At 39.6% G+C, this 24,578-nt stretch overlaps 1 protein-coding gene and 2 pseudogenes across 1 annotated transcript in view; all 3 read left to right on the forward strand.

Annotated features, from left to right (window-relative positions):
• LOC143531540 (putative aldo-keto reductase 5) overlaps window positions 1-24,578 on the forward strand; it is a 207,848-nt gene that overhangs the window by 113,285 nt on the left and 69,985 nt on the right. The window lies entirely within an intron of this gene.
• Window positions 2,300-4,022, forward strand: LOC143531538 (F-box protein CPR1-like; annotated as a pseudogene).
• On the forward strand, window positions 6,300-11,531 carry LOC143531493 (receptor-like kinase TMK4 pseudogene; annotated as a pseudogene).

A 24,578-nucleotide genomic window follows, 5' to 3' on the forward strand; every position in this document is an offset into this window, starting at 1 on the left:
CACGTGCTAAGGCTGGGATTTTAAAACCAAAATATCAGGCCGAGTGTTTTTTTTTTAACACAACTCATAAATTTTCTCGGAAACATATACCAAACTTGCATTATGCAGGATTTGAACCTCCAATTTTTTGGTTGCATAGGATACAGTCGGTACATGACCTTAACCACCATGATATCCACTAATCATTTGGACAAGGGTTAAACGGGTTCAAAGTAAAATCAGTTTGGGCCGGTCAGGACGAAACTTTTTTAATAAAAATAAAAGGATTTGAGCCAGAACGGGTTCTCTGTCTAGAGATCAAATGTTAGTCTATAACCAGAATTGGAAGCTCACTTGTAATGTTCTTTGTTAAATATATACTAGATTATTAGTATTAGACTACCCGAGCCTAAATTTCAAACTTTATGTGAAAACAGGCACTGAGAGGGTAACAAAAAAGGTAGATGCTTACGCGTTTGGGATTATTTTAATGGAGTTAGTTATCGGCCGAAAACCAATAGACGTAACTATGTCAGATGAGAGTTGTAATTTGGCTACATGGTTCAGAATGGTCCTTATCTCCAAGGAAAACATGGTAACTTGCATAGACCAAGCTCTTGATATTGATGATGAAGCAACACTTGAAAGCATCTTCAAGGTGGCTGACCTGGCAGTCCACTGTACTGCATTTGACCCATGTCAGAGACCCGACATGAGTTATGTGGTTAACGTGTCGGTCCTCTTGTAGAGAAATGAGAACCCGCTCAAAAGAAGGAAGAACAAACTTATCGTTGCCAAAATGGGATCGCCTTGGAATAGAAACAATATCAAAATGGTTTACTAATTAAGAGCGTACTGATCATTAAAAAAAATTGATCATGGAAACTTTATTTTAAATAGATGTACACAAGCCACGGTTCCTTGAAATTAAACTACGAAAATCAGATAGCATAAAAGAGCTTTCTTATTAAGGTGTATATCCATATATCTGAAGTGTAGTTACCACATCTGATGAGCCAAACAAAGACCATCTGGTGTTTTTTCCACAACTTCTAGATATATAAAACTGTTTGTCCCAGTTACTAAATAACTAGTTTGTAATGTATAAACGCCTTCCGGTCTAAACTCACTTGAATTATCTGTGGACCCCTAACAACCGGTGTGATCCCTAGCATAAATCCGATGGTTTTCATTCCTAAATTGTGGGACTATATTTTTATGCATGGTAGTTGATTTTTCGATGCTTTGAATCCACATACATCTTCTGAATTTTTATGCCGGTCATGCCCTAACCCCGTCATGAAATCCCAAAAGAAACCAAGAAACCCGAACAGGATTAAAAAGATTAAAACTAATCTAATATACTACGTATGTGGGTTGTGAGACTCTTCGACCCTTCACGGACATTGCACTCTTTTAACCAGTTCTTCACACCGCACATCATGTCGTCATCATCCTCTACAATCATTTTTCATCATCATACGGTTCAGATAGAAATAATTACTCGAGTTCGGCAGGCCATGCATAGTAACTCGCCAACGACGAAGAACGATAAATTTGTTTTCGGTAGGATTAGTTTTGCCATTTGAAAGAAGGAGGTTGGCGGCGCAACTTGCTGCCCGCTTACCTATCTCTCTAATATAATTGGATCCTTTTATTATAATATGTAAAAGAAGAACTTATTATATATATATATATATAATTACTTAGTTATGATTAAATAACTAATTACTCTAATTATGCAAAGAATTATACTACATATATGTATCTAATTAGGTGCTTACTTTTGTAGAGATTTTTTTTTCAAAACTAGCGTAATTATTTTTATAACTAGCATAACTTTTTTATAGTTAATGTAATTATATTAAATAAATAGTGTAATTATTTAAGTAGGTTACTGTAAATAATTGTTTAACGATAGGTACACGACACGTTGAAAGGCAAAAACCTAAAACACTCAAAGGAAAAATACTAATTAAACGCTCAGTCAAAAACCTAAAACGCTCAAAATAGGTTTTCGTGAAGAAAAGTAAAAAATTGATCGATTAACGGTCCAAAACTGTTTATTTCGGTGAACCAATGATTAATTGGATATATATTGACGATTCTGAGATCTTGTGATGTGATTTCGTGAATCAATTTCATGAATATAAGTATTCTTGTACCTAATATACGTATTATTATGTTCTATCTTTTCTCTATTTAAGTATTTGCATGTTAAGCCTCCATTGTAAAAGTTGTACAAAAGTAATGGGCTATCGCTGAAATGAGCCCACCCACTCAAATTCCCAAACTCAAAACTGCAACCTATTCAACAAGTTCACTTTTCTACTACATCGTTCAAGCCCTAATTGGTGACAAATTCACTTCATCACTCTAGCTTCAAACCCTGAATTTGATGTACTTGCAAGAGATCTGAATCGCCCATTAATTAATTCACCGATCTTCTAATTTAGGTACGTTTTTTATAATAGACCAACATATGTAACATCCAACAATATATTTTGTAAAATCAACATCTTTATTGTTTAGGTACGTTTTTTTAATAGATATTTATGTTTCAGCAAAAATCAAAATGTCAGACTACATACCTTTTTCAGTCCAAGCAGAAATCATCAAAAGGCTTCCAACGAAGTCTTTGTTGCAGTTCAGGACCGTTTCGAAAGCATGGAAGTCGTTGATCAATAGTTCTAAGTTTGTTATTGATCACGCCGTCAACCACAATCACCAGCAACATCTGTTACTATGTTACCGTTCACAAGCCGATCCTGGCAAACAAAAAGTAGTTTCGATTGTTGATGATGAAACTTTCCCGGAACAGAAATGTTCCCTGCCTGATCCCATAGCCGGACTTGGTTTACCCACGGTACTAGGAAGCTCTCGAGGCTTGCTCTGCTTGTTCTGTAGAGGTGGAGATCCAGATGAGCCTGGAAGAATCAGGCACACGGCTGTGCTTTGGAATCCGTCGATTAGAAAATCTATTGTTATTGATGTGCCTTATGAGTTAACATGCCCGTGCACTAATATTGCTATTGGTTTTGGGGTGTGTCCTCGCACTATTGATCCCAAGATTGTCAAGATTATTAATAGATATGTTTCGTCGAACTTGGGCGCTCTAGTGTTCTCCCCTTGGGAGGTTGAAGTCTATACTTTGAGTTCACGGGCTTGGAAAAGTATTCCTACAATTAACCAACCATGTAACTCAATTCATTTTACGGGAAATGAAATAGTTACCGATGGGTTTATGTATTGTCTTGTTGTTGATTGTTCACTTCAGGAGTATAATATGATTGTCATTTGACATAGCGCGTGAAGAATTTAAGGAAGTATCACTCTCTGATACTTTAGCCCGTGCCAATAAAGACAATATGGTTATATCTAAGCTAATGGAGTCTCTCGTTGTGGTTGAAATGGTTCAAGAGGTCAATAAAAAAGTTTATGATGTGTGGATGATGGAGCATGGTGTTCCAAACTCGTTTACAAAGCTATATACCATAAACTCACCAGATGCGTCAATAGAAGCGGTGCTTAGATTTAGGAGGAATAATGAACCTATTTTTTCAATGAGAGATGATGCCGGTGTACGTCGTCGCGTCTATGATGCAGATTATTTCTTTGTCCGTGAACACCACACAGAACACCTAAGTTATGTTGGGATTTCTGGTAATTCAGATTCACGCTCTGCTAGTTCATACATGGAAACACTACTTTTGCTAGATCAGTGAGATCGTGCGCAATTTGTATTTTGACAAAAAAAAATACAAATATAATGTCAATATTGGGAGGTATGGATCTTAGAACAATCAACTCTTGTAGCAGGTTGAAATTATGAAATTTAAGGTTTGTGAAAAGTTAAAGACAGTACAAGTAGATTAATTTGTTATATTTTATCTTGCTCAAAGTCTTATAGTCTGGATGTTGGATTGTTTTCTTTTCTTAAAGTGAAATTTATAATATTTCATGATTGTGAATTATTGATCTTTAATTGCATTATATATAGTATGTGCTTAATTTTATTAATTATTTGATTGCGAATAGTATAGGTTATGTAACGCATGAATATTTGTATTGGAAAGATCATGACCATTTAGTTATTGTTTTTCTTAGGTATCCCATTTACAGTTTTGTTTTATATTTCAAAAAATAAGGTGTTGTTATACCATTTTATATTGTGTTGCTATCAGCATGTAAAAATCACGTTCCTAAATGGGCACAAACCCGGCCGTGGTGGCTGGTTTTCCGTGGTTGCCAATCTGCCATAGCTAGCTATGCCGTAAAGACGGCCACTATGTTAATGATTGCCCTCATCTTGCTAGTTATGCTTTTCATGCTCCTAGTACCAATTATGACTTGGCTAAAGCATTTCACGCCCAATGTCACGTCACTACATCAGGACAGATTGGTGTGTTGATTCTGATGCGACAGATCATATGATGCTCTCCACATTACACATCTCCAAACCTGAACCCTATTTGTGCAATGCTAAGGTTTCTCTTGGAAATCGTAATATTCTCTCTATCTCGCATATGGTTCTAGGTTCTACTATTAGTAATCGTATTTGGTTGCGGGATGTATTGGTTGTTCCCAATCTTACTAAAAATTTATTATTTATTACCAAGATGACAACGGACAACAATGTGGATGCTTTTATTGTCCCAGCCTTATTTCTATATTTCTTGTACAACGAAGATGTGAATGTGGCTTATATGTTCTCCACAACAACCTTTAAGCTTTTGTGGCATCTTATAATTAGCCTAATTACCAGCTTCATATGAACTTTGGCACTCCCGGAGTCCCGGTTGGCAGTTGGGACAAGTGTCGTTTGCTAGTATTTTAACCAAACCTGTTGTGTGCTCACCTTGTCAATTATCATAAGCACACAAATTAATTTCTGTTTGCATCAAATGAAAAACGGGCCTCAAACCCGTTAGATTTGATACATTGTGACTTGTGCGGAATGGTGGCAATCACCCGTTAGATTTGTAAATCGCCCTTTGCACTTTTAACTTTTCATGCCCCTGCATATGATAATTATCGGCCATTTGTGTGCCGTGTATATCACGCGGAACACGAACCAAGACAGCGAAGTATCCCTTGCGTTTTCCTCGGTTATTGCTCCCAAGACAATTGCCTTGACCCAACTTCATCTCACATATATGTTAGACGTCACGCTAGGTTCGATGAACATGCTTTCCCATTTACCGGCGATACTACTGTAAAAGACATTTTTATGTTGCAATTAACAAATGTTGTGCAGGATCCATCAGATGTTGATATACCCACTCCTACCTCCACTGTTAATTCTTCACTGTAATGCAGGCCAATCATAACCACCTTCATCTCACGCAGCCAATTGCCCGTGACTCAATAGCTTCCGGATGTTAACACTCCCATTGTGGATTCTGCCCCAATTTCACAAAACAATCCGCATCCATCCATCTGGTCATCCAGTGATAACACGTGCCAAGGCTGGGATGTTTAAACCAAAATATCAGGCAGTGTTTTTTTTAACGTAACTCATAAATTTTATAGGAAAAATATACCAAACTCGCATTATGCAGGATTTGAACCTCCAATTTTTTGGTTGCATGGGGTACAGTCGGTACACCTTAACCACCATGATATCCACTAATCATTTGGACAAGGGTTAAACGTGTTGAAAGTAAAATCAGTTTGGGCCGGTCAAGACGAAACTTTTTTTTAAAAAAATAATGCGGTTTGAGCCAGAACGGGTTCCCTGTCTAGAGATGACATGTTAGTCTATAACCAGAATTGGAGACTCACTTGTAATGCTGTTTGTTAAATATATACGAGATTATTAGTATTAGACTCACTTTAATATATACCAAGTAAAGGCTACCCGAGCATGAATTTCAAACTTTATGTGAAAACAGGCACTGAGAGAGTGACAAATTAAAAAGGTGTATGTTTACGCATTTGGGATCATTTTAACTTATCCTCTATGAGCTGTACTTTATTTATGGAAACCAATAAAAAGGAGCCTAGAACCATTCTTTTTTGTTAACAAGTATCCAAGCAAGCACATGGAGGAATCAAACCATCTTTGACAAATTTATGCATAAACTATGGCACAATTCTCTATAGGATATTATTAAAATCCACTTTAACTTATCCTCTATGAGTTGTACTTTATTTATGAAAATAAATAATAAAAACGAATCTATAAACACTTTTTTTCTGCTAATAAGTGTCCAAGCACGTGGTGGAATCAAACAATTTGTTGCATAATTAGAATTAATATTAAAATCCAATAATGTGAGTAGTCAATTTTGGAGTTTTTTTTGCCTTTTAAGTGGAAGACAAATAAAAAAATAATGCCAAACGAGTAAAGCGTTTCCACTGTTTTGAAGTCTACAATTTTGATTCCATACAAAGAAAACTACACCTCCTCATTAATTTGTCGGACACATTAATAGTTTAGCCTCCAATACCTCATGATCATGCCTCATGGCCCATCAGAGCCAACTCCTGATACTCAGTATTACATCCTACTTCTTGTTCATCTCATTCTCCACCTCCGATGACGCCGCAGTCATGTCAAAGCTTTTGGCCTCCATTTCTCCTGTTCCATATTCCAACTGGAAAACCGAGCAGTACTTCTGTGCATGGGATGGAATCGCATGTGACGAGTCCAATCGTGTAATCACCATCCTTCTATCTTCTAAATCACTAACCGGAACTCTCCCTTCCGAACTGAACACCCTCTCACAGCTCCAACGTCTGTCCCTTGGAGGCAACTCACTCTCCGGGGAGTTACCTTCTTTAGCTAACCTTACTCTCCTCGTACACTTGTCCCTCGACGGCAACAATTTCACTTCGGTTCCTTCCGATTGTTTTCTTGGTCTCACCAGTCTCGAGAGATTTAGCTATCCAATAACACTCATTTGTCGCCATGGAGTCTCCCTAACGACCTTGCTCAAAGCACCAATTTAGAAGAATATGATGCTAGCAATGGTAACATTGTCGGAACTGTCCCTCCCAAATTGAATAACCTCTCAAAGCTCAAATTTCTGTCTCTTAGAGGTAACTCACTCACCGGAGAGTTACCTTCTTTAGCTAACCTCACTCTCCTCGTACATGTGTCCCTAGACAGCAACAATTTCACTTCAGTCCCTTACGATTGCTTTGTCGGTCTTACCAGTCTCCAAACCTTTAACATATCCAATAATCCTCATTTGTCGCAATGGACTCTCCCTAACAACCTCACTCAAAGCACCAATTTAGAAAAATTTGAAGCCAGCAATTGTAACATTGTTGGCTCTATCCCGGACTTTTTTGATAATTTCCGTTATTTGCAGACACTCCATTTATCGTTCAATAATCTCACTGGAACCTTGCCTGCATCTTTTGGTGGATTGGATAATATTCTCATTCTATGGCTTGACAATCAGATTCAAGGCCTTTCTGGTACACTTGATGTAATCTCTTCCATGACTCGACTTAATCAAGTTTGGTTACAAGCTAATGCATTCACCGGTGCCATACCAGATTTATCAAAATGCATCCATTTATTCGATTTGCGGCTTAGTGATAACCGACTGACAGGTTTAGTTCCCAATTCTTTGGCGTCTCTCCCTGAATTAACCAGCATTACTATGCATAACAATAAGTTGCAGGGTCCAATGCCTGAAATTATAGCTTTCTTGTACGACTATGAATATACGAATGCTAATAGTTTCTGTTTACCTGAGCCCGAAAATTGTAACCCACAGGTGACGACCCTCCTTGAGGTCGCCGGAGCTCTAGGGTATCCAATGTCATTGGCAGAATCTTGGAAAGGTAATAACGCATGCAACGATTGGCCCTTTATAACTTGTGATTCTTCTGGGAAGAATGTCACAGGCATAAACTTTTCAAACATGAAATTTTCGGGTACTATTTCACCTTCCTTGGGGAATTTGACTTCATTGAAAAATTTATCATTGAACCATAATAATCTCGCGGGTTCAATTCCAGAGATTTTGATATCTTTGTCGGAACTTCAGTTCCTTGACGTGTCGAACAATAATCTTTCAGGCCATATACCTAAATTCCCAGAAAAGGTGAGGGTTGTACTTGATAACAATCCTTTTATAGGCCTGGATGTGCATAAAGGACCAACGATTGCGAGCCCACCTCCACATTCACCCAAATCTACACCGAATTCTAGCGTTTCAATTGGGAGCCCACCCCGACATTCACAAAGATTGATTGTTTCACCTGGTATGGTTATTGGTATTGTGACTAGTGTTCTTGTTTTTGTCGGGATTGTATCATATCTGTGTTACTACAAGTGTTCTCGAGTTCCTACGAAATTACAGAGTCAATTTAGTAGAGATCATAACGAGATGGTTATTTCTGAACATGGTAATCTGATTATTCCAATTCAAGTGCTTGATCAAGTGACTGATCATTTCAGTGACAACAATGTGTTAGGAAGAGGTGGATTTGGAGTTGTTTATAAAGGCCAATTTGATGATGGAAGTATGATTGCAGTCAAGAGGATGAAATTGGGAACAAAAGGTACGAAAGAGTTCCAAGCGGAAATTGAAGTTTTAACAAAAGTTAGGCATAGACATCTTGTGGCTTTTCTTGGTTATTGTATTAATGATAACGAGAGACTTTTAGTATACGAATACATGTCACAAGGAACTTTAAGTCAACATTTGTTCGAATGGAGAGAAGTTAAAACCCCTCCTCTTAGTTGGAAACAAAGGGTTTCAATTGCTTTAGATGTAGGAAGGGGGGTGGAGTATTTACATAGTTTGGCACAACACTTCATTCACCGAGACTTAAAGCCGGCTAACATTCTTCTTAATGATCATATGAGAGCAAAGGTGGCGGATTTCGGTTTGGTTAAAATTGTGCTTGATGGGAAATATTCTGTTGATACAAGATTGGCAGGGACTTTCGGTTATCTACCACCAGAATATGCAGGTGAGAACTACCACTTTTACTTCTTTAGATTCAGTTTTTTAATATCTTGAATATATATAAATGAAACTTTTAAAAGCTTCATAGTTACTTCATACATCTCTTAAACCATCATATTGTTTTATTTGTAAATGGAGGCTTCTCATGCATTTTACCCAAATACATGGGTATGGGTCTTACAAAACGAAGATAGCCCTTAAACGGGTTATAACATCTAATTAAATTAAAAATTAATCTCACCAAATATTTTATATGAATATCCTATAAAATAGAGATATATTAAAAACTAATATCCGATTTTTTTATAAAAAGATATTATTTATAATTAAGAAACAATTTTATAATAAAAAATAAGCGAGTCATAAGTCTCACAAAACTCAGATAGCTTTTGAATCAAGTTATAAAATCCAATTTATTTGTGAAATCCTTTCATTATCAAACCTTAAGTATATTATACATATAATTAAAATCCAAAAAAACTATATAAATATTATAAACGAATAATGTAAAAAAACTCACATAATACGGGGATAAAAGCTAGTTTGTTATGAGGCATTTACATATATCCCCTTCATAAGTTTTTTTATTACATATTTACCCAATCCTTTAAAATCAATTACATACTTTCCATTCCTAAACTACATTTATTACATATTTATCTGATTCAATAAAAATAACTAACAAAATGATTGTTTTACCCTTTGGAACAATTACATATATTTTCTACTAACTTTATCAATTACATATATCCTCTACCTGAAAAATTACATACCCATTTCTTAAATAATTATAGTTTTTCAACAAAAATTTTTAGTATGAACTCGTTGTAGAACCATGGAAGACTTTTATGAATAGAAATTGCATATTGCTTTTGGTTTCAAGCTTGAACTTACAGACATGATTAAAGAAGAGTGTTCAAATAAAAAATAGTAATTGTTTTGTGAGAAAATTATAAAATAAATAACACCACTTAAATATGATAGTATACCTTGTAAATAAAAAACTATACAGTTTTTTAAAAACAATCAATTTCAACCACTAATCCTAGATTCAATGACCTAGATTTATTTTTATTCTTCTATTATTTTTTACATTAAGCATACCCTATATATATGTGTGTGCACGCGTGTTCAAAAGGGAACCACAAAAAAATAGAACTGACACCATGTCTTTTACATGTAAAAAAAGTAATAAAAAATTCATTTTCGAATGTAAAAACACATTTTTAAATAATCTTTTTTTGAGCTTTTACAAATAAAAACATGTATACGCATTTTTTATTAAAAATAGTTTTTTTAAATCAGCTAAAGAAGGTAAAAATAATATTTTTTTTATTTGATAGCAAAAACTTCAAAAATACTTTATGTTAAAACTAATTTTTTGTTTGTGAAATCGAGTTTTATATTAGTTTTTTACATGTAAAAGACATGGTTCCTTAGCTTCCCACATTTTTAAAGTTCCCCATTAAACTCCCATGTGTGTATGTGTATCCTAACACTATGTGGCCACCTTAACTTATGATGTAAAAAAATAACTTTTGATAAGGCCGCTTTACACCAGAGGGCTTGTAGTGTAATTGTATCAAGGTTTTTAAGATGTGGAGTTGTTTCAAATGGTGAGCGTTCAAGTATCAATCAATGATGTAAAATGGTCTATATATACTAGGATGTGTGAGTTCACAGTTTGAAATAAATACGACAGAACAGAACAGATAAAGGGAAACGTGCCAAAGACCAAAAAGCGGATAGCTGGAACATGGACACCACGCGAAAAACGTAAGGGTGTTAAAAAACCGTTTAAACCTGGCCAACCGTTCAAACTGGTTTTGTGTAATCACTACAAGCACAAAAGACTAGATACATGTGTTGGGTTAACCGGGATCATTTACGGGTCACGAGTTGTGACGCTATATAAAGCCTATTAGTTTACTAGTTCTTTAGTTGGATTTAGTATTTTTATTGTTTGTTTTATTTTCACGTTTGTTTTGTAAGGGCTATATAAAGCCTCATGTTTTTATTGAAAAGTACACCCTTCTTTGATTTACCGTCACATACATACGATCAAGTGTGTGTTTGTGTGTGGGGCCTGAACCAACAATATGTTCCTTATATAGTTTCATTCAGATAGTAAAAGCTACCCAACACTAAAAATTCAAACTTATTCTTATGAAAACAGGCACTGGGAGGGTGACAACAAAGGTGGATGTTTACGCATTTGGGATCATTTTGATGGAGTTGGTTACCGGTCGAAAAGCAATAGATGAAACTATGTCAGATGAGAGTTGTCATTTGGCTACATGGTTTACAAGGAAACCTGTCTCCAAGGAAAATGTGGTAAATTGTATAGACCAAGTTCTTGATAATCATGATGAAGAAACCCTTGAAAACATTCTCAAGGTGGCTGAGCTGGCTATCCACTGCACTGCATTTGACCCGTCTCAAAGACCTGACATGAGCTATGTGGTTAACGTGTTGGGCCCTTTAATAGAGCAATGGGAACCCGCTCAACAGGAAGAACAAACTAATCATCGCCATCATACAAGCCTTCCTCATTTTCTTCAATGCAGTGAAGATAACTCTATTATGTTGTCCAATCACTTTCACTCAAACTCATTCTAGCATTCCCACTTTCAGATTTTTCAAAAACATAGTGATGAAAAAAAAAAAGTCTACTCTTGTCAACTTCTTTCATTTGTTACAGATCAAGAAAAGTCCACTAAAGTTTATGCAGGGACTAAATTGTCTTCGAAACGGGTCCATATCAAAACAATTTGTTTTCTAAAAAATGTTTCAAGTTTTAGTTCTAGTCAAAACTGGTTCTAACAAAAATGTAATCGATCACCTTGGAATGCGTTGATTTAAAAAACAATATCAAAATTGGTTCACCTGCTATATTTGCTTTTAGAATCAAAATATTGTCATAATTAAGAGCGTATACAATTGTTTGGTTAATTATAGTACCTATTAACACAACAGATCTGTCCACTCACCATATGGTTAAGCAGGTGCTTTACCTTCATATATTGCAAGCAATTTACGTGTTTGTTTTACCATTTTCTTAGTATCCACTTAGCTAACTATAAACTAGTACTCAAAAGAGTTATACTTGATTAGTTGATTTTGTCAAGAGCTCAAATTGAAGCGAAATAACCCATTTCTGAATTTTGTCAAAAACATGTGAATTGATAGTAATTTTTGTGAAAGCCTAACCCAATAATGAGTAATCCAAAAGTTAAAAACTTAAGGAATCAAGGCAGGCAGCAGAATCATGAGAATGAGAAATCGAAAATTTTGGTTTTGGATTTTGTTACGTGTCAAATAAGTGGAGGGGGTTAAATGTAATTGTTGATTTGTATAGGGGTTCTAATGAATAATCCAATTGTACATATACAATGGTGGTTGATTAGTACACGGGTTCTTCTTCCATCTCTTAATCGATCATAATGGCTTTGAACCATGACAGAATCTGAAACCGACATGTTGAATGTTGATCATGAGAATGAAAATTTTCTATTGTGATTTCGTACTAGAATCTGGTCGCTCTGTAGTCGCTCTCTGGTCACTTCTAGTTCTAGTTCGTTAGTTTGACATCTTTACGGTGCGTAATTTTGGGTTTCGGAAAGAATCTGGTGCATTGGGCATGTTCAAAAGATGAGATGAAAAGGGGGAGAGGGGGGGGGGGGGGGGGGCTGAATATAATTTGAAAGGGCCTTGTTTATATTTTAACAAGATTCACACTATTATTTCTGGTGCATGCATTGGGCCTCTATTGGGCTGGCCCTAAATCTAATGGTTTTATATAATTCCTAAATGTGTGAGTATGTTTTCCGGTATTGAATTTTCAATGCTTTGAATCAACTTGTGTAGCTTCTGTTTTGTCTATTACTCTATTTCACATTCTTTTCAAAGTTTATCCCGTACGTATATCACACGACTGGCTGACTAACAAGCTATATAACTTAATTTCCACTCCTTAACGTCTTCACACCAGAAGCAATGGCTCATCACCACCGCACTCGTCTCCTTCTCCGCCCGACCTTCTTCATCCTCTTCCTCTCCTTCTCGACGGCCAATGACGTTGCGGTCATGTCAAATCTATTAACCTCCATTTCCCCTACTCCGTCCTCCTGGAAAACCGACGTTGACTTCTGTGCTTGGGAAGGAATAAGTTGTGACAACTCCAAACGTGTAGCCGGCATCAATCTAGCTTCTAGATCACTTACCGGGACTCTCCCTTCCACCCTCAACCAGCTCTCACAACTTAGAATTCTGGCTCTTCAACGCAACTCACTCTCGGGCGACTTACCTACTTTAGCTAACCTAACTCTCCTCACAGAAGTGCATCTCAATTCCAACAACTTCACTTCAATTCCTTTCGAGTTTTTCCTCAGCCTCACCAATCTCCAGAGTTATAACATTTCCAATAATCTTTCCTTGTCACCATGGAGCATCCCTGACGTCCTCACTCAAAGCGTCTGTTTACAAATATTTGAAGCCAGTGATGCTTGCATGACCGGTTCCATTCCGGACATTTTTGATAGTTTCCCTAGTTTGCGCAACCTCCATTTGTCTTTCAATAATCTCACCGGTAACCTACCTACAAGTTTTGGTGGGTCGAATATTCAAAATCTCTGGCTTCACAATCAAAATAAAGGCCTTTCTGGTACGCTTGACGTTATCTCTTCCATGACTCGACTTAGGCAACTTTGGTTACATGGTAATTCATTCACGGGCGCCATACCGGATCTATCAAAATGCGTCGATATATTCGATTTGTGACTTGGGGATAATCAATTAACAGGTTTAGTTCCTAATTCTTTGATGTCTCTTCCTAAATTGGCCAACGTTGCCTTACAAAACAATAAGTTGCAGGGTCCCTTGCCTGTATTTCAAAGGGGTGTAAAGATTGAAATAGAGATAAGTAATAACAATTTCTGTTTAGCCGCACCAGGACCATGTTGTTGGGTTCGTAGGCCTTGTTGGCCCGGTTTATTATATGAAGTCAAAAGAGGAGACGGGTGTGGGCGGTCGGGCCCAAGCCCGGCCCGGTTTAGATTTCTTGCATAATAATTTACTAACCCTAGTTCAGTCTCTATATAAACAACATTATGTACTTGTAATATTTTGTCACTCAATAAAGAAATACCTAGTTGCCACCCGTGGACGTAGGTCAGTTTAGACTGAACCACGTTAAATCCTCGTGTACGTTTACTGCTTTCGTGTGTGTGTTCAGTTTCGTGTGTGCGTTTAATCCTAACAAGTGGTATCTAGAGCTTACGTTGGGATCACACCAAGAACACGGGAACCAGCCGAGTCGCCCCCAAACCTTCCGCTGTGACATCTGCCCCGAATCCGACCCGACTCAGGTACCCGTTTCTCTGACCCGATCTCTTTCTTTTATGATTTAATATTTATACTTATATTTTACTTTTACTAATAATATATATTTTCCTTCCCGCCTCTATCTCTCTCTTTCTTTCCGCCGTCCCGTCCCTCTCCTTCTCTCTTTCCGCCTTCTTTTCCCTCTTGTCGCCGTCCCGCCCTTAAGCCTTGTTTCCCTCTTTTTCTTCTGTTATCTTTTGTTCCTTCCCGCCTAAGGTTGTCTGCGCAGACCCCTTGCAAAGAAGCCTGCGTGAAGACCACCTGTTTCAGCGATACGCGAGACGAACTCTTCTCGCAGCGCGCTAAGAATTGTAGTTCTCGCAGCGCGCTAAGAACGGTAGTTCTTCCCGCGACGCGCTAAGGATTGTAGTTCTTCTTGCAGCGCGCTAAGAATCGTAGTTCATCCCTCGACGCGCGAAGAATTATAGTTCTTCCCGCGGCGCGCTAGGAATCTTAGTTCCTCCCGCGGCGCGCTAAGAAATGTGTTTCTTCCCGCGGCGCGCTTAGAAATGTAGTTCTTTCCGCGACGCGTTAAGGTTGTTTCTGTCTGCCTTCGCGCTCGCGCTCTCTTGACCTTCTGTGTCTGCCTTCGCGCCTTAGCCTTCTCGCGCTGAACCCCTTTGAGTTTTCTTCTGTTTAATCTAGCCGTTGCTTTTGTGTTGTCTTATCTTTTGAGCTGCTGACCTAATCTGCTTTATGTCTGAAAAGCCACTTTTGGCGCAGCATGCGCACCAACCCCATTGGTTGGCAGATAAAGTGACTGACATTATCTTTTGAGATCTGCTTTTGCCATGCTTGACCAGTACCTTTATCTGACCCGCCCATGCTTTTTACTGTTAACCTGTCAGCTTTATCTTGCCCCCTGCAGCTGCCATATCTTTTGATATCTTTTACTTGCTTTTGATATCTTTTGTTATCTTTTGTTTTGTCTTGTTCTGTTTGTCTTGGAATCTTTTTCCCCTTTTCTAGGGATTGTGTTCCCTAGGGTTTCTCTATAAATAATAATCTTATTTTTCTTAGCACTACACACACAAAACACTTAATCTCTCCTGTTCTCTCTTCCTTTGCTCTCTGCCGATTGTCCTCCTGCCGCCTCCTCTCTTGCCTCCGTTTTCTCCTCTCCTCTGCCCTGATTTTCGGTAATATATATGTTATATATAATAATTTACTTATTAATTATGCTAACTTATAATCAAGACTTAAACCAATCATTAAAACAATAATCTTATTTATAGGTTAACTTGTGCTTGTTTAAAGTTGGTTCTTGCTTTATCTTACACCGCATCGTTTATCAAGTGAGTAATCTCGTACCTAATCCCTTTTTGCTTTTAATGTTTTGGGATGTTCATGTGTTCATACAAACTTAGAGTCTTAAACTTGTTTATGAACTTTAGTCGCGCAGTATCCCATGTGTTGAGGACGTAGACTTGGCTGTTTATTTGTATGTGTGGATCATTAACCGTCTTGTCGGTCTATTCCGCAGTTTTCATGGTACCATTAGATGAACACGGGAGAACTATCGTTTATGATTTTCTCTTTTGTTTACACATGCACAGTTTGTCTTGTTTGTGAGCTCAATTGTGAGCACTGGCAGTCTTATGAATCTTAGAGTTGGTCCCGATCAGATTACACCCTTGTTGAAAACCAGACATACACATGTTGCGCGCAGATTTTATTGTTATCTATGTATTGTATTAAACTTGATTTCTCACCAACACGCAAGTGTTTGACGTTTATTTTAACACATGTTCAGGTTTGCTGTAGCTACTTTTGGAGCTTGTGGACACATAGGAAGTTTTCTTTATTTTGGACCTAGATTAAAATGTATCAAGACAAGTTATTGTTGTTCGAATATTATGATTTATAATATATTGATTTATGATGTTTTATGTTATCTTGTGTTTACCCTGCGCGTGCGCGAATGAATGTATTTATTAAATATTGACACCCAATAGTGTCACGAGTAATGAAACAATATGTGGCGCCCCGATGTATAATCCGCCTTTGGTCGGGGTGTTACAGATTGGTATCAGAGCTCGTTGACTTTAGGATAGGTGGTTAGACGTAACGGCCTAGAATACCTAAGAGTCCCTTCTCGCGCATGAGAGAAATCTCATGTTTGCGCGCTTATTGTTAATTACTCGTTATTTATGAATATGCTCGCGCTTGCGCAGTATATGATTTTATGTTTTATTTCGCGATATTTCGACTTTTGCTGAATTTCGATTTTATTGATTTTACTTACATGTTCGTTTGTTGGATTTGAAAATCCGAAAAGTCATGGTGATACATGAATAGTTGATTTTCAATTTCCCTTTACGATTATGTTCTGAGGTTGGAGACTTGAAAAGTCATGGTGATACATGAATTGTCAACCTCCAATACTCATTTTCTTGTATGTTTTATATTGAAGATTGAAAAGTCATGGTGATACATGAATCGTCAATCTCCAATACTCGTTTGCTCGTATATTTTAAATTGGGAATTCGGAAAGTCATGGTGATACATGAATTGTCGATTCTTGATTCGAATTTGTTACCTTTATTAAGTCTGCATTTAGGGTCATTTATTTTACTTTAACTTTTGACAGTAACTGACTCCGCGAAACCAAGCTTTATAAGATTAAAACTTTGCGCTAAAACCAAGATATTAACTAAAATTAAAATTTTTATAGAATGCCTCCGCTATCTCGCCGATTTCAGAGAAGAGAAGCCTCGCGCATGCGTAGACAGCAACGTTCCCAGGAAATGGCCGCCGCAATAGCCCAAGCTTTGAGCCAAAACAATACCAACATCTCTGGTTACAACATTAAATCCTTTAACGCGGGTAACCCTCCAAAGTTCACAGGTCTTGAAGGAGCCACCGTGATGCTCCAGTGGCTTGAGAAAATAGAAAACACTTTCCTCCACACCCAATGCCCCTCAGACAGACGAACCCTGTATGCTTCCAGTGTCCTGGAATCTAGAGCGCTTACATGGTGGAATGGAGTAGCTCATGCGCGTGGCGCAGAAGCTGCTTCCAGCATGCTCTGGGAGGAATTTAAGGAAATTCTGACGCGAGAATTCTGCCCTCCCAACGAAGTTAAGCGCCTGGAGGAAGAATTCTGGAACTTGAAGCAATACAGCGGAGAAGCGCGCGAGTACGCGACGCGCTTCCACGAGCTAAGCTTACTGGTCGCTCACCTTGTTACCCCTTCCCGCCGAGCCATAGAGAAATTCCTTGGGGTCTCCCCATGGAAATTCAAGATTCTGTATGGGCCAGAAACCCAGTAACCCTCCCTGACGCTATTGAGTTGGCCGCTGTGCTCAGCGACAACCATGTCAGAGCAGGAACCTTGTTCCTGCGGGGAACAGAAAAGACCAAACTCACCAAGACTGTTCCTGAACCAACAGAAACCAAACCAGAACCCTCAAACCGTAACAACCTCAAGCGCAGGCGCAAGGCCTATGCGCTTACCAACCCGCCCATTGTCCAGCAACCCGCATACCAACCTCCAGTTTATGCGCCTAACCCTCTGTCAGCCTACCCAACTCCCCCTATAGCCCATAACTATGCCTTAACCAATCCAGCACTCCCTGCCCCGCCAACTAAGAAACCTTACACAGGAAACCACCCCTTTTGCCCAACCTGTAGACTCCACCACCCACCTCAAGTCCCATGTCGACTTTGTACCCGATGTGGCCGCGCTGGTCACCTTGCAGAAAACTGTAGAGTCCTTCTCGCCAATCCAATTGCGCCAACACCACCAGTCTACCCGCAGAACCCACAACCAACCTACCAAAACCCACGACCCAGATCGTGCTTTAACTGCGGTGATCCCAGTCATTTCCGGAACGCGTGCCCGAGACTACAAGTTCAGATCACACAAGCGAATCTGGTGAACCAGATTTCAAACCAAGTAACGCGTGGACGAGCTTTTAACATAACCGCGCACCAAGCGCAAGCGAATAATGACGTAGTTAATGGTACATTTTTGCTTAACGGATTTTATGCTTCTGTACTTTTTGATACTGGCGCCGATCGAAGTTTTATCTCTCGCGCCTTCGAGCAGAAGCTTGCGCGACCGCGCAACGATTTAAAAGAAGATTTTTCAGTTGAATTGGCTAATGGTGAAATTATTTTAATTAACTCTGTGATTAAAGATTGCACGCTTAACCTTAACGAAAACGATTTTCTGATTGACCTCATCCCCATGCCTCTTGGAAGCTTTGATGTTATCATTGGTATGGACTGGCTTTCGCATAATCGCGCCGAAGTTATTTGCGCCAAGAAATTGATTCGCATACCTCGAGAAAATGGTGATCTTCATATTTACGGCGAAAAACCCTCCAGTGGTCTTAAACTTATGTCTTGCGCCGAAGCCCAAAGGCTTATGCGGAAGAAGTGTGTTGCATTCTTAGCCCATGTGGTCAAACCTGCTGAAGAGAAGAAGCTTCGCGATATCCCTGTTGTGCGTGATTTCCCTGAAGTTTTTCCTGATGATCTTCCTGGTATCCCTCCCGCTCGTGAAGTCGAGTTCCGTATTGATCTTGTCCCTGGTGCTTCCCCCGTGGCTAAATCTCCTTACCGTCTTGCGCCCGCTGAGATGCAAGAATTGGCAAGCCAACTTCAAGAGTTGACTGCTAAAGGATTCATCCGCCCTAGCTCTTCGCCCTGGGGTGCTCCGGTGTTGTTCGTTAAAAAGAAAGATGGATCGTTTCGCATGTGTATTGATTACCGCGAGTTGAACAAACTCACCATTAAAAACCGGTATCCCTTACCGCGTATTGACGACCTCTTTGATCAACTCCAAGGTGCCTCTTGTTTCTCGAAGATTGATCTCCGCTCTGGCTATCACCAGTTGCGCATCCGCGATGAAGATGTTCCGAAGACTGCTTTTCGAACTCGTTATGGCCATTTTGAATTCTTGGTCATGTCCTTCGGTTTAACCAACGCACCCGCCGTTTTCATGGATCTAATGAATCGGGTGTGTAGGCCTTTCTTGGATAAATTCGTGATTGTGTTTATCGATGATGTTCTGGTGTATTCTAAGACCAGGGCCGAGCATGAGCAACATCTCCGATTGGTATTGCAAAAGCTTAGAGCTGAGCAACTCTATGCTAAGCTTTCCAAGTGTGAATTTTGGTCGGATGAAGTACAGTTTCTTGGTCATGTTGTTAACAAGATGGGTATTCATGTCGACCCATCCAAAATTGAAGCAATCAAGAACTGGATTACGCCATCCTCTCCTTCTGAGATCCGTTCCTTTCTGGGCTTAGCTGGTTACTACCGGCGATTTATTTCGAACTTCTCAAAGATCGCTTTGCCTTTAACAGCTCTAACGCACAAAGGTAAACCGTATATTTGGGGCTCGAAGCAAGAAGAAGCCTTTCTGACGCTCAAGCGTTTGTTGTGTGAAGCTCCTGTTCTTGCGCTACCTGAGGGTAATGATGATTTTGTCGTGTATTGCGATGCATCCAACCAAGGTCTCGGTTGTGTTCTTATGCAACGAGGCAAGGTTATCGCTTACGCATCAAGGCAACTTAAGGTTCATGAAAAGAATTATACAACTCACGACCTCGAGCTTGGTGCAGTTGTATTTGCCTTGAAGATCTGGAGACACTACCTTTATGGTACTAAGTGTATCCTTTACACTGACCATAAAAGCCTTCAGCATATCTTTGATCAGAAGGAACTTAACATGAGGCAACGCCGATGGAACGAACTCATCAGCGATTACGATTGTGAGATCCGGTATCATCCTGGTAAGGCTAATGTGGTAGCCGATGCGCTCAGCCGAAAACCCTGCCAGCTTAACTGTATTTTGCCGCGCACGCAGCTTCACTTCGCGCCGATTCAAAGCAACCTTGAATCGCGTATTCGTGACGCGCAGCGCGCATCCATCAGTAATGGTAACCTTCGCGCCGAGTTAGCGTGTGGCGCGGAAGCACACTTTGTCCCTAATCTGAGTGGAATTCTCTGCTATCTCAATCGCATCTGGATTCCCTTTGATGAGAATCTTCGCGCTGATATCCTGAGTGAAGCGCACAAATCTCGGTATTCTATTCATCCTGGCGCTGATAAGATGTACAAGGATTTGCGCATTACTTATTGGTGGCCCGGTATGAAAAAGGATATTGCTGTGTTCGTAGCTAAATGTCTGACTTGTTCTAAAGTGAAAGCTGAACACCAACGCCCATCTGGTTTGCTCGAACAACCAGAAATTCCTACGTGGAAATGGGAATGTATAGCGATGGACTTTATTACCAAGTTACCTTTGACAGCAAGCAAACATGATAGCATTTGGGTAATAGTGGATCGATTGACTAAGTCTGCTCACTTCCTGCCCATTCGTGAAAACTACCGTGTTGAGCAACTCGCGCAGCTTTATGTCAAGGAAATTGTCTGCCGCCATGGTACTCCTTTGAGCATCATATCCGATCGCGATGGCCGTTTTATATCCCGCTTTTGGAAATCTCTCCAATCTGCGCTAGGAACTCGCTTGGACATGAGTACGGCATATCATCCCCAGACTGACGGTCAGTCTGAGCGAACTATTCAAACTCTTGAGGATATGCTCCGATCTTGTGTTCTTGATTTTGGAGGTAATTGGGATTCACACCTGCCTTTGATTGAGTTCTCTTATAATAACAGCTATCATTCCAGTATCGGTATGGCCCCATTTGAAGCACTTTACGGTCGTAAGTGCCGCTCCCCGATCTGTTGGAGCGAAGTGGGTGAAGCTCAAATCACAGGACCCGAACTTGTTCAAGAGACAACCGATAAAATCGCCAAGATCCGTGATCATCTGCTGACTGCCAGAAGCCGACAGAAGAGTTACGCAGATCGTAGGCGAAAGCCTCTCGAATTTCAAGTTGGTGATCTTGTTCTCCTCAAAGTGTCGCCTTGGAAAGGTGTTGTCCGCTTTGGGAAGAAAGGTAAGCTTGCTCCTCGTTATGTTGGTCCATTCAAGATTCTCGCGCGTGTGGGAAAAGTTGCCTACAGACTTGACCTGCCGCCCGCGCTCAGTAATGTGCATCCAACGTTCCATGTATCCAATCTCAAGAAGTGTTTAGCTGACGAGAACCTTCACATTCCACTTGATGAAGTTCAAGTTGATGAATCTATGCATTTCGTTGAGAAGCCTGTTGAGATTATGGATCGCGAGGTTAAGCAAACCAAGCGCAGTCGCATCCCTATCGTGAAAGTTCGCTGGGAGTCCAAGCGCGGAGCCGAGTTTACATGGGAAAGGGAAGATCAAATGAAGATCAAGTACCCGCACCTGTTCTCTGCGCAACCTACTTCGAGATAAATTTCGGGACGAAATTTCTTAAAGTAGGGGAGACTGTGACATCTGCCCCGAATCCGACCCGACCCAGGTACCCGTTTCTCTGACCCGATCTCTTTCTTTTATGATTTAATATTTATACTTATATTTTACTTTTACTAATAATATATATTTTCCTTCCCGCCTCTATCTCTCTCTTTCTTTCCGCCGTCCCGTCCCTCTCCTTCTCTCTTTCCGCCTTCTTTTCCCTCTTGTCGCCGTCCCGCCCTTAAGCCTTGTTTCCCTCTTTTTCTTCTGTTATCTTTTGTTCCTTCCCGCCTAAGGTTGTCTGCGCAGACCCCTTGCAAAGAAGCCTGCGTGAAGACCACCTGTTTCAGCGATACGCGAGACGAACTCTTCTCGCAGCGCGCTAAGAATTGTAGTTCTCGCAGCGCGCTAAGAACGGTAGTTCTTCCCGCGACGCGCTAAGGATTGTAGTTCTTCTTGCAGCGCGCTAAGAATCGTAGTTCATCCCTCGACGCGCGAAGAATTATAGTTCTTCCCGCGGCGCGCTAGGAATCTTAGTTCCTCCCGCGGCGCGCTAAGAAATGTGATTCTTCCCGCGGCGCGCTTAGAAATGTAGTTCTTTCCGCGACGCGTTAAGGTTGTTTCTGTCTGCCTTCGCGCTCGCGCTCTCTTGACCTTCTGTGTCTGCCTTCGCGCCTTAGCCTTCTCGCGCTGAACCCTTTGAGTTTTCTTCTGTTTAATCTAGCCGTTGCTTTTGTGTTGTCTTATCTTTTGAGCTGCTGACCTAATCTGCTTTATGTCTGAAAAGCCACTTTTGGCGCAGCATGCGCACCAACCCCATTGGTTGGCAGATAAAGTGACTGACATTATCTTTTGAGATCTGCTTTTGCCATGCTTGACCAGTACCTTTATCTGACCCGCCCATGCTTTTTACTGTTAACCTGTCAGCTTTATCTTGCCCCCTGCAGCTGCCATATCTTTTGATATCTTTTACTTGCTTTTGATATCTTTTGTTATCTTTTGTTTTGTCTTGTTCTGTTTGTCTTGGAATCTTTTTCCCCTTTTCTAGGGATTGTGTTCCCTAGGGTTTCTCTATAAATAATAATCTTATTTTTCTTAGCACTACACACACAAAACACTTAATCTCTCCTGTTCTCTCTTCCTTTGCTCTCTGCCGATTGTCCTCCTGCCGCCTCCTCTCTTGCCTCCGTTTTCTCCTCTCCTCTGCCCTGATTTTCGGTAATATATATGTTATATATAATAATTTACTTATTAATTATGCTAACTTATAATCAAGACTTAAACCAATCATTAAAACAATAATCTTATTTATAGGTTAACTTGTGCTTGTTTAAAGTTGGTTCTTGCTTTATCTTACACCGCATCGTTTATCAAGTGAGTAATCTCGTACCTAATCCCTTTTTGCTTTTAATGTTTTGGGATGTTCATGTGTTCATACAAACTTAGAGTCTTAAACTTGTTTATGAACTTTAGTCGCGCAGTATCCCATGTGTTGAGGACGTAGACTTGGCTGTTTATTTGTATGTGTGGATCATTAACCGTCTTGTCGGTCTATTCCGCAGTTTTCATGGTACCATTAGATGAACACGGGAGAACTATCGTTTATGATTTTCTCTTTTGTTTACACATGCACAGTTTGTCTTGTTTGTGAGCTCAATTGTGAGCACTGGCAGTCTTATGAATCTTAGAGTTGGTCCCGATCAGATTACACCCTTGTTGAAAACCAGACATACACATGTTGCGCGCAGATTTTTTTGTTATCTATGTATTGTATTAAACTTGATTTCTCACCAACACGCAAGTGTTTGACGTTTATTTTAACACATGTTCAGGTTTGCTGTAGCTACTTTTGGAGCTTGTGGACACATAGGAAGTTTTCTTTATTTTGGACCTAGATTAAAATGTATCAAGACAAGTTATTGTTGTTCGAATATTATGATTTATAATATATTGATTTATGATGTTTTATGTTATCTTGTGTTTACCCTGCGCGTGCGCGAATGAATGTATTTATTAAATATTGACACCCAATAGTGTCACGAGTAATGAAACAATATGTGGCGCCCCGATGTATAATCCGCCTTTGGTCGGGGTGTTACAGATTGGTATCAGAGCTCGTTGACTTTAGGATAGGTGGTTAGACGTAACGGCCTAGAATACCTAAGAGTCCCTTCTCGCGCATGAGAGAAATCTCATGTTTGCGCGCTTATTGTTAATTACTCGTTATTTATGAATATGCTCGCGCTTGCGCAGTATATGATTTTATGTTTTATTTCGCGATATTTCGACTTTTGCTGAATTTCGATTTTATTGATTTTACTTACATGTTCGTTTGTTGGATTTGAAAATCCGAAAAGTCATGGTGATACATGAATAGTTGATTTTCAATTTCCCTTTACGATTATGTTCTGAGGTTGGAGACTTGAAAAGTCATGGTGATACATGAATTGTCAACCTCCAATACTCATTTTCTTGTATGTTTTATATTGAAGATTGAAAAGTCATGGTGATACATGAATCGTCAATCTCCAATACTCGTTTGCTCGTATATTTTAAATTGGGAATTCGGAAAGTCATGGTGATACATGAATTGTCGATTCTTGATTCGAATTTGTTACCTTTATTAAGTCTGCATTTAGGGTCATTTATTTTACTTTAACTTTTGACAGTAACTGACTCCGCGAAACCAAGCTTTATAAGATTAAAACTTTGCGCTAAAACCAAGATATTAACTAAAATTAAAATTTTTATAGAATGCCTCCGCTATCTCGCCGATTTCAGAGAAGAGAAGCCTCGCGCATGCGTAGACAGCAACGTTCCCAGGAAATGGCCGCCGCAATAGCCCAAGCTTTGAGCCAAAACAATACCAACACCTCTGGTTACAACATTAAATCCTTTAACGCGGGTAACCCTCCAAAGTTCACAGGTCTTGAAGGAGCCACCGTGATGCTCCAGTGGCTTGAGAAAATAGAAAACACTTTCCTCCACAC

Source organism: Bidens hawaiensis, unplaced genomic scaffold (genome assembly GCF_021521415.1).
Source record: "Bidens hawaiensis isolate Kalapana, Puna unplaced genomic scaffold, B.hawaiensis_p1.1 tig00009190_1, whole genome shotgun sequence".
NCBI lineage: Eukaryota > Viridiplantae > Streptophyta > Magnoliopsida > Asterales > Asteraceae > Bidens > Bidens hawaiensis.